The following is an 11,217-nucleotide window of genomic DNA, read 5'->3' as shown; positions in this document are numbered from 1 at the left end:
TGAAAGATATGTATTGTAAATCTTACTGCAACCACCAGAAATACAAAACAAAGAGTTATTACCAATAAAACAATAATAGAAGTTATGCAATCATACAAAATACTAAATTCAGAAGAAGGCAAGAAAGGAGGAAAGGAGAAAGAAAGGTGTTATAGGATAAACAGAAAACAAATAGCAAGGTGATAAATTTAAACAAAACCACAACAACAATCACATTAAATACAAATGGTGTAAACATTCAAATTAAATTGCAGAGATCATCAGATTGGTTAAGAATCAAAATCCAACTACATGCTATTTTCAAGAAACTCACTTCAAATATAAAGGCTCAAGTTAAAAGTAAAAGGATGGAGACTGGGCACAGGGGCTCACACCTGTAATCCCAGCACTTTGGGAGGCCAAGGTGGGCAGATCTCTTAAGCTCAGGAGTTTGAGACCAGGTTGGGCAACATGTCAAAACCTTGTCTCTACCATAAGTACAAAAAAATTAGCTGGGTGTGGTGATGTGAGCCTGGAGTCCCAGCTACTCAGGAGGCTGAGTTGGGAAGTTTGCTAGAGTCCTGGGAGGCAGAGGTTGCAGTGAGCTGAGATCACACCATTGTACCCCAGCCTGGGTGGCAGGGTAAGACCCCATCTCAAAAAAAAAAAAAAAAAAAGTAAAAGGATGGGAAAATTTATACTATGCAAACACTATGTGTAAGAAAGCTGAAGTAGTCATATTAACACCAGAGAAAGTAAACTTCCAAACAAAAAATATTATCAGGATAAACAGAGACATTTAATAACTATAAAGAAGCTTGAAAGACATACTAATCATGAGTGTGTAGGCATGTAAACCAGTGCTTGAAAATACATGAAGTAAAAACCAACAGATTAAAAGGAGAAACAGATAAATCCACAATTATAGTCAGAAATTTCAATACACCCTCTCTCAACAATTGATAAAATAAGTAGACAAAACAACCATTATGGATAAAAATGAAGGGAAATAAAATACATTCAAGAGTGTGGGCTTGTCTCATAAAATAATTGGGGAAAACAGATCATTTGAATGGAACAGTAGTAGATTTGGTTATGAGATGAAAGGCAATCCCTGGAGTTTGGCATTAGAGAGTCTACATCACCATATGTGACAACCCCATTTCCTAGTTCAGGCGTACATTAAGCTTTCTCTGTTAGTAAGGTGATAAAGATATGTCCACATTTCCCAATTTTTCTTGAATCCCTCTAGTTTCCTATTAGTAACTCTGGACACACACACACACACACACACACATACACACACACACACACACACACACACAAGTTTCCCTTTTCCTTGGGCAAACAATCATAGTACACTTCCCAACCAGGAAAAGTCATTAGTCATATTACACAGCAATTCACAGTAGTGCATTTCCCAAAGGTAGATATGATATTGGACTTCCAATCACCACTTGACGTAAGGGCAAAAGGCCTAGACAGGGCTCTGCTTGAGATCAACTGTAACCTCTGTCGTTCCTAAGAGCACTCTCCAATAAACTTACCACAAGCAAATCTCCATTTTATTGTCTGTTTCTTGGGGAACTGAACCTAAGATACAGGAAAACGGGAAAGATACACAAAATATAGTCAAAACTAGAAAGATCAAACATATCAATATTTAAAGAATTGGTAGGAAAAAGGGGACAGAAGACCTATTGAGAGTGAAAGGCCATAAAGGTAAAGAAGAAATACGACAAGAGAAGGAGAATTATAAGACTGATAGCCAACTATTCAGTAGGCATTTGAATATGAGGGTTGGGAGAAATTAACAATGGATTTGGAAATTCCAGCATAGAGATGTGGCAAAATGTCATGGCAACTTAAAATCAGGATGCACTGAACTCTTGTCTATGTTAAGAATCCTGAGGTGCTTGGAAGTATACTGAAGTCTGCAAGTTACTTGGAATTGCAATTTTTTAAAAAATGGATTTATAGATAAAGAAAATATAGTAAAATATTAATTATCAGATATAGGTATTACATATATAGGTATTCACTGAGCAGTGCTTTCAGTTTTTCTGTATAATTAAAAATTTTATAATAAAATTTTGGGAAGTGGGGAGGACCCATTTGCTTTGACATTGGGTGGTCATTGAAGAACTTTCAGGGCAGGTTTAGTGCAGTTGGGAGATGTGTGTAAGAGATAGACTGCAGTAGGTTAAAAAAGGAGTAGAATGCCAAAAATTGAAAATAGTTGACTTTTTTTTTCCAAGGAACTTTCCTGCTAAGGGAAAGAAGTAAATAGGACTAGAGCTGAGGAGGGATGCAGAGTTGAGAGAAGGTGCGTTTGGTTTGTTTATTTTCTTGTTTTCTTTGCTTTATTTCATTGTGTTTTGTTTTAGATGAGAGACTTAAACGTATTTATGGTTTGTGGGGAAGGAGTCAGTAAAAAGGCAAATTATATATTTTTGAATTTAATTTTCTCAGATTTCCCTAATTCTTAAATTAGAAACTTTTCTATGGATAATACACTGCCCGTGTAGGGGTAAAAAGGTAATATCTTTCCCCACCCCTCACAAGGCTCATGGCTGACACTCCTATAATCAAAAAAGGTTAGCAACAGAAAATCGTAACATTTATTAAATTTGTATTACATAAGAGCCTTCAAAAGTGAAGACCCAGAGAAAACTTGTATTTCTATGCTTAGGTTTGATGAAGAATGGACAGCTGAGTAGAAACATGATTGGACAAAAAGGACATAATGTAATGGTACTAGGCTGAGGTAGAAACCTAGCGGGGCCTGTTTGTGAAGGAGCTTCCAGTCCTCTCTTTGTGTAGCATTCCTTCCCTCTGTGCAGCATCCTTCTCTGTCATTTCTTCCCTGTACCTGTACAGGGCAGAACACCTGTTACATGAGAGTTTTTAGGGAAGAAGGGAGAAGTCAAAGAGTAGTATTTCTAGTTTTATGGCTGGCTTTGAGGAAGAGCAGTTGTAGTTTCTATGATCTGCCTTGGGAAAGAGGAATTCTAGTTTTTATGATCTGCTTTGGGAGAGAAATGGGGAAAGGAGAGAGGAGGGCAGGAGAAGGTCTTGCTTCTGAGGCCCTTTCGATCTCTTTCAGTTCAAAGTACTCAGCATACCAAAGCACTGTACTTTAGGGTATCATGTTCTGAGCCCCAAGATTGGTGACATTTATTGTTAGGGAAAGGAAGAGAGTTAAATAGAGAATAGCAGATCTGGGTTTAGCTCTAACAACTCTGCAGCTTTGGGCAAATATCCCTAAGTAAGGTCTGACTGTGAAATCAGGACCAGTAATGCCCACCTTCTAATTAATAGGAATGTTAGAACTTTATGCAAAGTCTGGTAGGCTTAATTGTGAGTCTTTTAGTCGCATAAGCTTAATTTCAAGCACCAATTCCACATTATTTTGTCATGTGCTTTGGGCCAAGATATTCTCTAAGCCCCAGTTTTCTCAACTGCTAAGTGGGAAAAATAATAATATCTTCTTAAATAGCAAGAGGCAGGTACATAACTTAATCAGTTCTGGCACATATGAAGTTCTTAGCAAACAGAGACAATTATAAAGGAGTTTTTAAAACTCAGTGTTCCCATTGTCTAACATGAAACCAGAAAGGGACTTTGTGAAGATACATGTGAATGGCTTGATAGAATACTTGGCACTGGAACATGAAGTCCCAAATTGAAAATTGCAGGTGCCCAGACATTATTCTTCTTCTCAGACATAATTAACTTGGGCTGGGTTGTAGCTTCTGCCAAGAAAAATGACTACAAGTTTCTCCCTGTCTGCTCATCCTGAAGGTGTCAACGAAAGCACTGCCTGCCCAGACTAGTACCCAGTGGCTGAGATGGGACACCCTGAAGGCAAAAGTATCCTTCTAACCTCCTTCAGCCTCATGATTCTGATGTGAATCTTTGTTTCGAAGAAGAACCGCATTCTCTGAACCATCCTCCTCCTCCTTCAGGAATGTTACAGCTGACCAGATTCCTGCAAAGTGGCATCTACTTCACAGGCAGTTTACATGAAACCTCCAAATCAGACATGCTTTTACAGTCATGAAGTATCAAGAAAATGCTTTTATTCCCTAAGACTCTCAGAATATGAACTCCAGATAATATCAAAGGTAGCTCATTGGGTGAGAATCGGAAATATGAGACTGGCATCTTCAGTATTATGTTGTTAATACTCTAGGAGCAATGAAAATCCACATGTAAAAAGAAACACTCTTGTTAAATAAAAGACCCTAAATTGTGGTTCTCTCTATTAGCTCCCAATGACTCTCTCCCTTCACTCCACCCTTAAACTTTGCAAAAGTCTTAGAGAAAACGGGATTAGACATATCCATTTTAATTTGACCCATCAGAGGACAAAAAATTGTCATAAAGTATTATTGATTGTGCATTGATTGATCTGCTAATTCAGATAACAGAAATTGCATGCCCCACCTCCTGCCAAAAAAAAAAAAAAAAAAAAAAAAAAGTGGCTTCACAAAAGCCAGGATTTGGATTTTTTTCTCTTTATGGTAAGAAAAGGGAGAAGAGACTAAGCCAGGGTGGGCGATAAGTGAAATATAATCTATACATCTTGGCTTACAACAAGAAAGGGCCCACTGGTTTGAAAAATACTGGTCTTTCCCAGTTCCTGGGGAGATTTTACATATATTTCTTCTGATTTAGGGCAAGGTATTAGAAGGACTTTCTGAAGGAGCGGAACTGATTAACTCAAGCTCTTAACCCAGACTGATCCAGAACAAAGGATAAACATACAAAAGAATAAGTTATGATGTTGAGTATGGAGAGAAGGGGAAGTTTATGGTTTCATGGTAGTAATAAACTTAGGACTTTTATTTTCAGCTAAATCCTTGAATTTCTAGGCTAGAAGTTTACCAGCTTGCTGGTCCTCGCCAAAGGGAAGGTGATAAGACATGTTACTAGTTAGCATTTCCTCCCCAATTCTGTAAAATCAGACAGCTGTTTATCTCTCTCTTCTATTTTTTATTAACTTTGTATTTTAATCAAACTTACAGAGAAGTTGCAAAGTTGTTTTATCTGTTACTATCTCTATGTGCATGGTTTTTAAAAAGACTGTCTAAAGAGTTAATAGCATACATTATACCCCTTTCCTGCTAAATACTTCTGTGTATTTTTTAACAAAAGCATTCTCTTACATAATCATAATTATTAAAATCAGGAAATTTAACACTGATATAATTTTATTTTTGAATTCAAAGTCCATAATCCAATTGTCCTGTTTGTCCCAGTGACATCCATTACACAATTTTTTTCAGTCCAAATTTTTTTCAGTACATGCAAGATCGTGCACTGTATTTACTTTTCATCGCATCTCTTCAGCATTATCAGAATTGTGTTTAATGAAGGTATCAACATTTTCCCTGTTTTCAACTGAGAAGCTGATATACTCCAGCATATTAAAAAAAAAAAGTCTTCCAAATGAGATCTCATTTTGCCAAGTTTGGGTCTCTGTGAGTAGAGTTTGCGCTCAGTGGCTGGAGACTCCCACAGCTCTCCAAGCCCAAAATTATTACCCTATATACTCACTCACTGAACGAACCTCTCTTTCCTTCAAGTCATCCAATAACCATTTGTCTTAATCAGTCACGGTCTGCTATAGCCACAAAAGTGCTGACCCATAAAAAACAATCTGTTCAAAAATCAGATTGTTTTCCTTTCAGATGCCATCAACACCCTTGCTATGTACAACAACATGTCTGCCTATCTGGCCAAAAAGGAGAGATGAAGGGAACAAAGTCATGATTACAATTGCAACACCAAAATATTGAGAAATAAACTGTGTGTTCTTGAATAAAATTAAAGTTACTCCCAGCTTCCCATAATCCATGTACTCCTCATTTCTTTGTGTGTGTTTAATAGTTTACTAGACAAGTACAATACTTAATTCTTCGTGAAATACTTGGAACCCCACACTTTTCCCCTTAAATAAAAATTTGTATTAATATGTAATGTTATATTTCCTGAGTTCTTTCCAGTAGCAAATGAATTTGTACCAGAGCATTCTAGAAAATATTAACAAGAAATTATTAGTAGAATAATGTATATATTATTCTATATTCCTATATTTCCTATAATTCTATAGGAAAATCTTTAGTTTGGGTTTTTTGGTTGTTTGCTTTCTTTTCTTCCCAGAAACCAAATGGTATACAGTTAGATCATAGAATTTCACACCTGGTAGAAACCTTAATACCTCAAATGCCCAATCTCCTCATTTACAAATAATGACCATGGAATCCAGAGAGATTAGATGAGTTGCCCAAGGATACACATTAGCTAATGGGAGAGCCAAGACAAAAACATAAATGTTTTGACAGGCTACTCAGGACCCTTGCCACTGTAAGATACTGCAGAAGACAGGTAGGGCTGATTAACACTATGTGAAAAACAAATTTTTAAAACTTAAATTGCATTTTGGATGCACTAGAAAACACTTTAAACAAAATGAAAACCAGGACTTACTCTTTTGTTCAGAGAAGATAGACTTCCCTGATTGACTTGGTTTTTATAAATTTCTATTTTCAGGTGATATGTTTCTTCAAAGGTGGAATCTTAAATGTTTACAGTGATTTATATTAAGTTCCAGGGCCCTTAATAGTTCAGAAAACCTTAAAAGGAATCCCTGGGAATTTAAAGTTAACCATTGTAAATTAACCACTGCATTAGACTGCTATTTCAACTCCACTGAATCAGACCTGGAAATTATTTTCTGAAGGTTCTAGAGAGAGAGAGCAACCCTCTGATCTATACCCAACCAGTAAACATAGTTTGGAAGACATGGGTAAGGCATCCTTAAGACAACAGACACACCTACAGAGGAATGAAAACATTGTACTTGTTGAATAGGTCTGAAGAAAAATTTCAGTCCTAGAAAAAGCTATTACATAAACACAAGTTACATTATTAATACTGATCTACACCCAACTGGGCATTTACCTGAACGCTCACTTTCAGAGAGTGAACTCTGCATCAAACCTCTGAGTCTTCTATGACTGAATATTGCTGCTTTGAGTTTTCCTTGAAATCCTTAGATCTCTCACTGTGGTTGAAACTTTGGCACCAGGGCTGTAAATAGGACCCGCACCACAAGTTTTTCTGGGGGATAAAATGAGAGCAAGCAAGAGGATAGATGCTGGAAAGAACAAAATTTTCTAAGTCCATGCACTTGGTTGTGAAGCCCAGCCAAAAAACAGTCTTTTGATTTTCACCTATTTTCCCATTAACCTGTTAGGAGATGCGCTGTGAGGAATTCTGAAACTAGGCAGACAGGAGTCAAGTTCCAGCACTAGTACTAACTGGGTAATCCTGAAAAATTATTTAACCTTTCTCAGGCATAGTTTTTGTGGTCAAATGGCCACAAAATATCTGTCTATCCTATAGATTTGTGATAAGAAATAAATTTCATGCTCCTGGAAAATACATAACAAATGTAGTTTCCCTGGATTCTATAATGAGCTTTTTCTAGGTTTATGGGAGATCAGAGGGAGGAGCAAAACAGCTTGTACGATATCACATAATGAGTTAAAAATGATAGATGGGATTGTTACTCCGGTATTACTCTGTTACATACAGCCTTTGACTTTCCCTGTGTACCAAAAATGTGACTTTTCTCTCCATTCTAGAAAAATTCTCTTCAGTGATTACATCATTAGATTTCTGTTTCTGGAGGGAAAATCACAAACTCTGAAAAAGTGAATTCTCACTCCATTAGCCATAGCCTCAATAGGGGATTAATGAGTTCAATCAAAATACCGAATAAGATTTATACCTGAGGAAAGGATGAGGTTGGGGGAGAAAGAAATACACGTCTCCTTAGTTCTCTTTACTATGTAAAACATTTGCCACCCCTGGGTTCAAAGATCCTGGAAGTAATTTGCATACACCAAGTTTCCATAAGCATCCTGTGCTGCCCACAGGGCCCACTGACTTGAAGCCAACTGGGAAAATCTCAAGTTACTACAAAGATTGGCGAGTACTGGGAACCTGTTAGATAGCTGAATACCTGTGATTCAGGCTTGTATTCTCAGAATATGCAAAAGTCAAACCGCAAACACAGATAAATTTAATGTAACATTATCTGATGCTAGGTAGTATCGGTTACTAACCAGCAGTATAGAAATACATGCCTTGTCGGGAAAAGCTTTAGTGCTTGATAATTGTCTATGGAAATTTATTTTGACTAAGAAGTGTTCTTTCACATATGTGTTCCCAGAAGCAATGGGATGAATAACCTCAGGAATTTTTCTCCTAGAATCTAGTTCTCAATAGAGGGGAAGAAATACTTCTCAGAGGAAAATCTTTCAATTAGCCTTGCCCAGACAACACAGTGATCTGTCAAATCACATCCCAGCCAAAGTCACTGACTAGATCTTTGAGGATGTTGAGTATTCTCTCTGCAGGATGTGGTCTGGTGACTGGAGTTTAGGTCAAAGTTCGGTTCAATCTATGGCTGTGTCAACCAGTCAGTGACCTCAGGGAAATCTCTTAAGCATGCCAGTCTTCAATTTCACTTTCTACCAATGCCTTTTCAGACTGTTGGGTCAGATCTTTCCTGTCCTCACAGCTGAGATTCAGGTCAGTCTGTCACTAACCTCTAGCATCCACCCCATCCCCTTTGCCAAGACACTCCTCCCTTGGCCTGTCCCCCAACTTCAGCTAAAGTAACACCTAGTTATAAACTAAGTGTCAAACTATTGCCTGTCTGAAAGGAAGGTGCCTTTACTTGTTGGGACACACCTTTTTCAGGCACCCTGAGGCCCAGCAGCCAGGTGGAAGGATCATTGCTACTAAATTCTTGGTGGTCCAATCAACTAGATTCATGTGTAAGGCATTCTTAAAACAACATACACACCTACAGACAGATGAATAGATTGTTCTTGTTAAATAATGTTTGAAGAAGGATTTGAGTCCAAGAGAAAGATACTATATAAATGCAAGCTATAATATGATGAATACTGATCTATAACCAGTCCTGTAGACACTGATTTGCTACCTAAAGATCCTCCTACCAAACACCAAAGACACTGAGCAATATCCTGCCAGATCATTAATTTTCTATTCAGACTAATTCTAATGATCCGGATGACATGAGGTATTAAGATATGGTGAGTAGAAAGGAAGCGTGTTTATACCATGTGGAAAAAAAACATCCAGAGACAAAAAGCACACACAACAATGAAGTTAAAAATATAGCAAGAAATGAGTCCCTCCAGAAAGGTTATTTGTGGAGATGCTTACTATTCTTTTTAACAAACATTTATTGAGCACCTCTTATGTGCCCAACACTATAGTAAGCACTAAACACCAAGATAAACAAGACATGGTTCCTGCCCAAGAAGAGTTCATACTCTTGTACCACATTATTTACACTTTGCAAAGTATGAGAATCACTTGACTACTTGATAAAACTGGAGATTCCCATCACTACCCAACCACATGCCCATTGGATTAACGGTCCAGCAATGAGGCTTGGGAATATTTATGGTTAGCTGGTGTCTCTAATGATTTGATGATTAGCCAGGTGTAGGGAAACACTGGTCTAGTGAGACAGTGAAGCATCTAGTGAATATAAGAGCAATTTTCTTTTTGATTGTAAATAATAATAATTTATGCAATTTCTCAGCAAAGTGAAGATCACTCATCCAATCTCCCATATAAAATGAATGAATGAATGGCTGAAAGCCCACCTTAGTCATATATTCTCCTTGGTCACCAGTACTTAAGACTACACAAAGAACAGAATCAATAAATATTTGTTAAATAAACACTGAGAGAAAGAAATGTCATTCAAATTATTCCATTAAGAAATAGTTCCTATGGAGAATGGCATAAACCCGGGAGGCAGAGCTTGCAGTGAGCTGAGATCCGGCCACTGCACTCCAGCCTGGGCAACAGAGCCAGACTCCGTCTCAAAAAAAAAAAAAAAAAAAAAAAAATAGTTCCTATGTAGTTCAGAATCACAATTTTTAAGTAACATACTTTGATTTTTTTTTCCATAACAAATCTTTTAAATATTTCAAGCATATTCTTTTCTTGGGTTTAAATCTTTTTGGAAAAAAATGTGGGACATAAATCAATCAATAAATAAACAAAAACTCTTGACACTTTTTACCATCGCCACTTTCTATGAGAAGTTTTACTTAACAATTTTTTTAAAGAGTGGGGGGGTTGTGTTTGCCTTGTACAGGTAGTAAACAAGGCTTCTCTACCTAGAAGGCCAAGTAAGAAATGTAGTTATTTCTATTCATTTTTGCCCTTTAAGCTCTGAGCCTTGATTCCTTCCAGAATTAAGCAGATATTATTGCCAGTAATTTTTTAAAAATATTTTCTGATGACTTCTTATTTCCTTCAAATGTCATAATTATATTACAAGGAAATTGTAAGGAAAGCATCCAAACTTTGTTCGGGAGAAAAATTGATAATCTGGCACTGTTAATGGTACAATTCAAGAAACATACTTCATTTACATAGAACATGGGGGAAGGGAAGAGAGGTTAAAAGTGCACAAGAGGTCTTTAGTGACTTTACATTTGAAATCATTGCAAAATTCAAAAAGTAAGTCATTTCTTGAGCCCTGGTTAGTTGAATTCCTTATAAACATATAAGGCAAAAATAAAACTCTGTAACTGTTCTTAGTATCTATTCTTGAATTTATTGCGGAAGTGACCCATCAATGATTCCTGGGAAATAGAGTCAGCACCATCATTTCGTCTTTCTTGAGGCAATTAAGGAGCAGCCTTTTCAGGAGCCAAGAGAGATAGCTGTCTCATGAGTTTCATTTTTTTCAAGTCCCTTGTTGCTATAATTTTAGGAAAAAATGTGTTTAAGGTCACTTACGTTCACGGCAAAACAAGAGCATGTGTGGAGGCAGTGAGTGAGCTGCCCCGCTGTGAGCAACTGGGCCACCAGCTCAGCTTCTGCACTTGGTGATGCTCTTCATCCGCGATCCCACAGAAATGAAATTTAACTGAATCTGAGTCAAATGAGAACTAGAACTCTTGGATCCCTTTAAGCATTTTGCTTGGAGCACCCACCAACTAAAGTATTTTGCTCACTTGGATCAGCAAGGTTGCTTGCTTACTGATTTCACAATGTTCCTCCTCAGAAACTAAATTTGTTTTTGGATATCATCCAGAACCATGTCTCAGGAGACCAGCTAGCTGCCAATGAAGAATCAAAAGCTTATACATATTGTAAAAACATGAA

At 37.2% G+C, this 11,217-nt stretch overlaps 1 long non-coding RNA gene across 1 annotated transcript in view; it reads right to left on the bottom strand.

The window, feature by feature from the left end:
- The window catches only part of LOC105499362 (uncharacterized), a 76,494-nt gene extending 65,546 nt beyond the window's left edge, over positions 1-10,948 (bottom strand). Inside the window, exon 1 of the long non-coding RNA XR_011624292.1 lies at positions 10,849-10,948. This is a non-coding gene — a long non-coding RNA (uncharacterized lncRNA). The remainder of the gene's footprint in view (positions 1-10,848) is intronic.
- Positions 10,949-11,217: the final 269 nt, after the last annotated feature.

The sequence above is a fragment of the Macaca nemestrina genome, chromosome 6 (genome assembly GCF_043159975.1).
Source record: "Macaca nemestrina isolate mMacNem1 chromosome 6, mMacNem.hap1, whole genome shotgun sequence".
NCBI classification, from domain to species: Eukaryota; Metazoa; Chordata; class Mammalia; order Primates; family Cercopithecidae; genus Macaca; species Macaca nemestrina.
The sequence above is the reverse complement of the archived record's forward strand: the minus strand, read 5'-3'. Positions and strand labels throughout refer to the sequence as shown.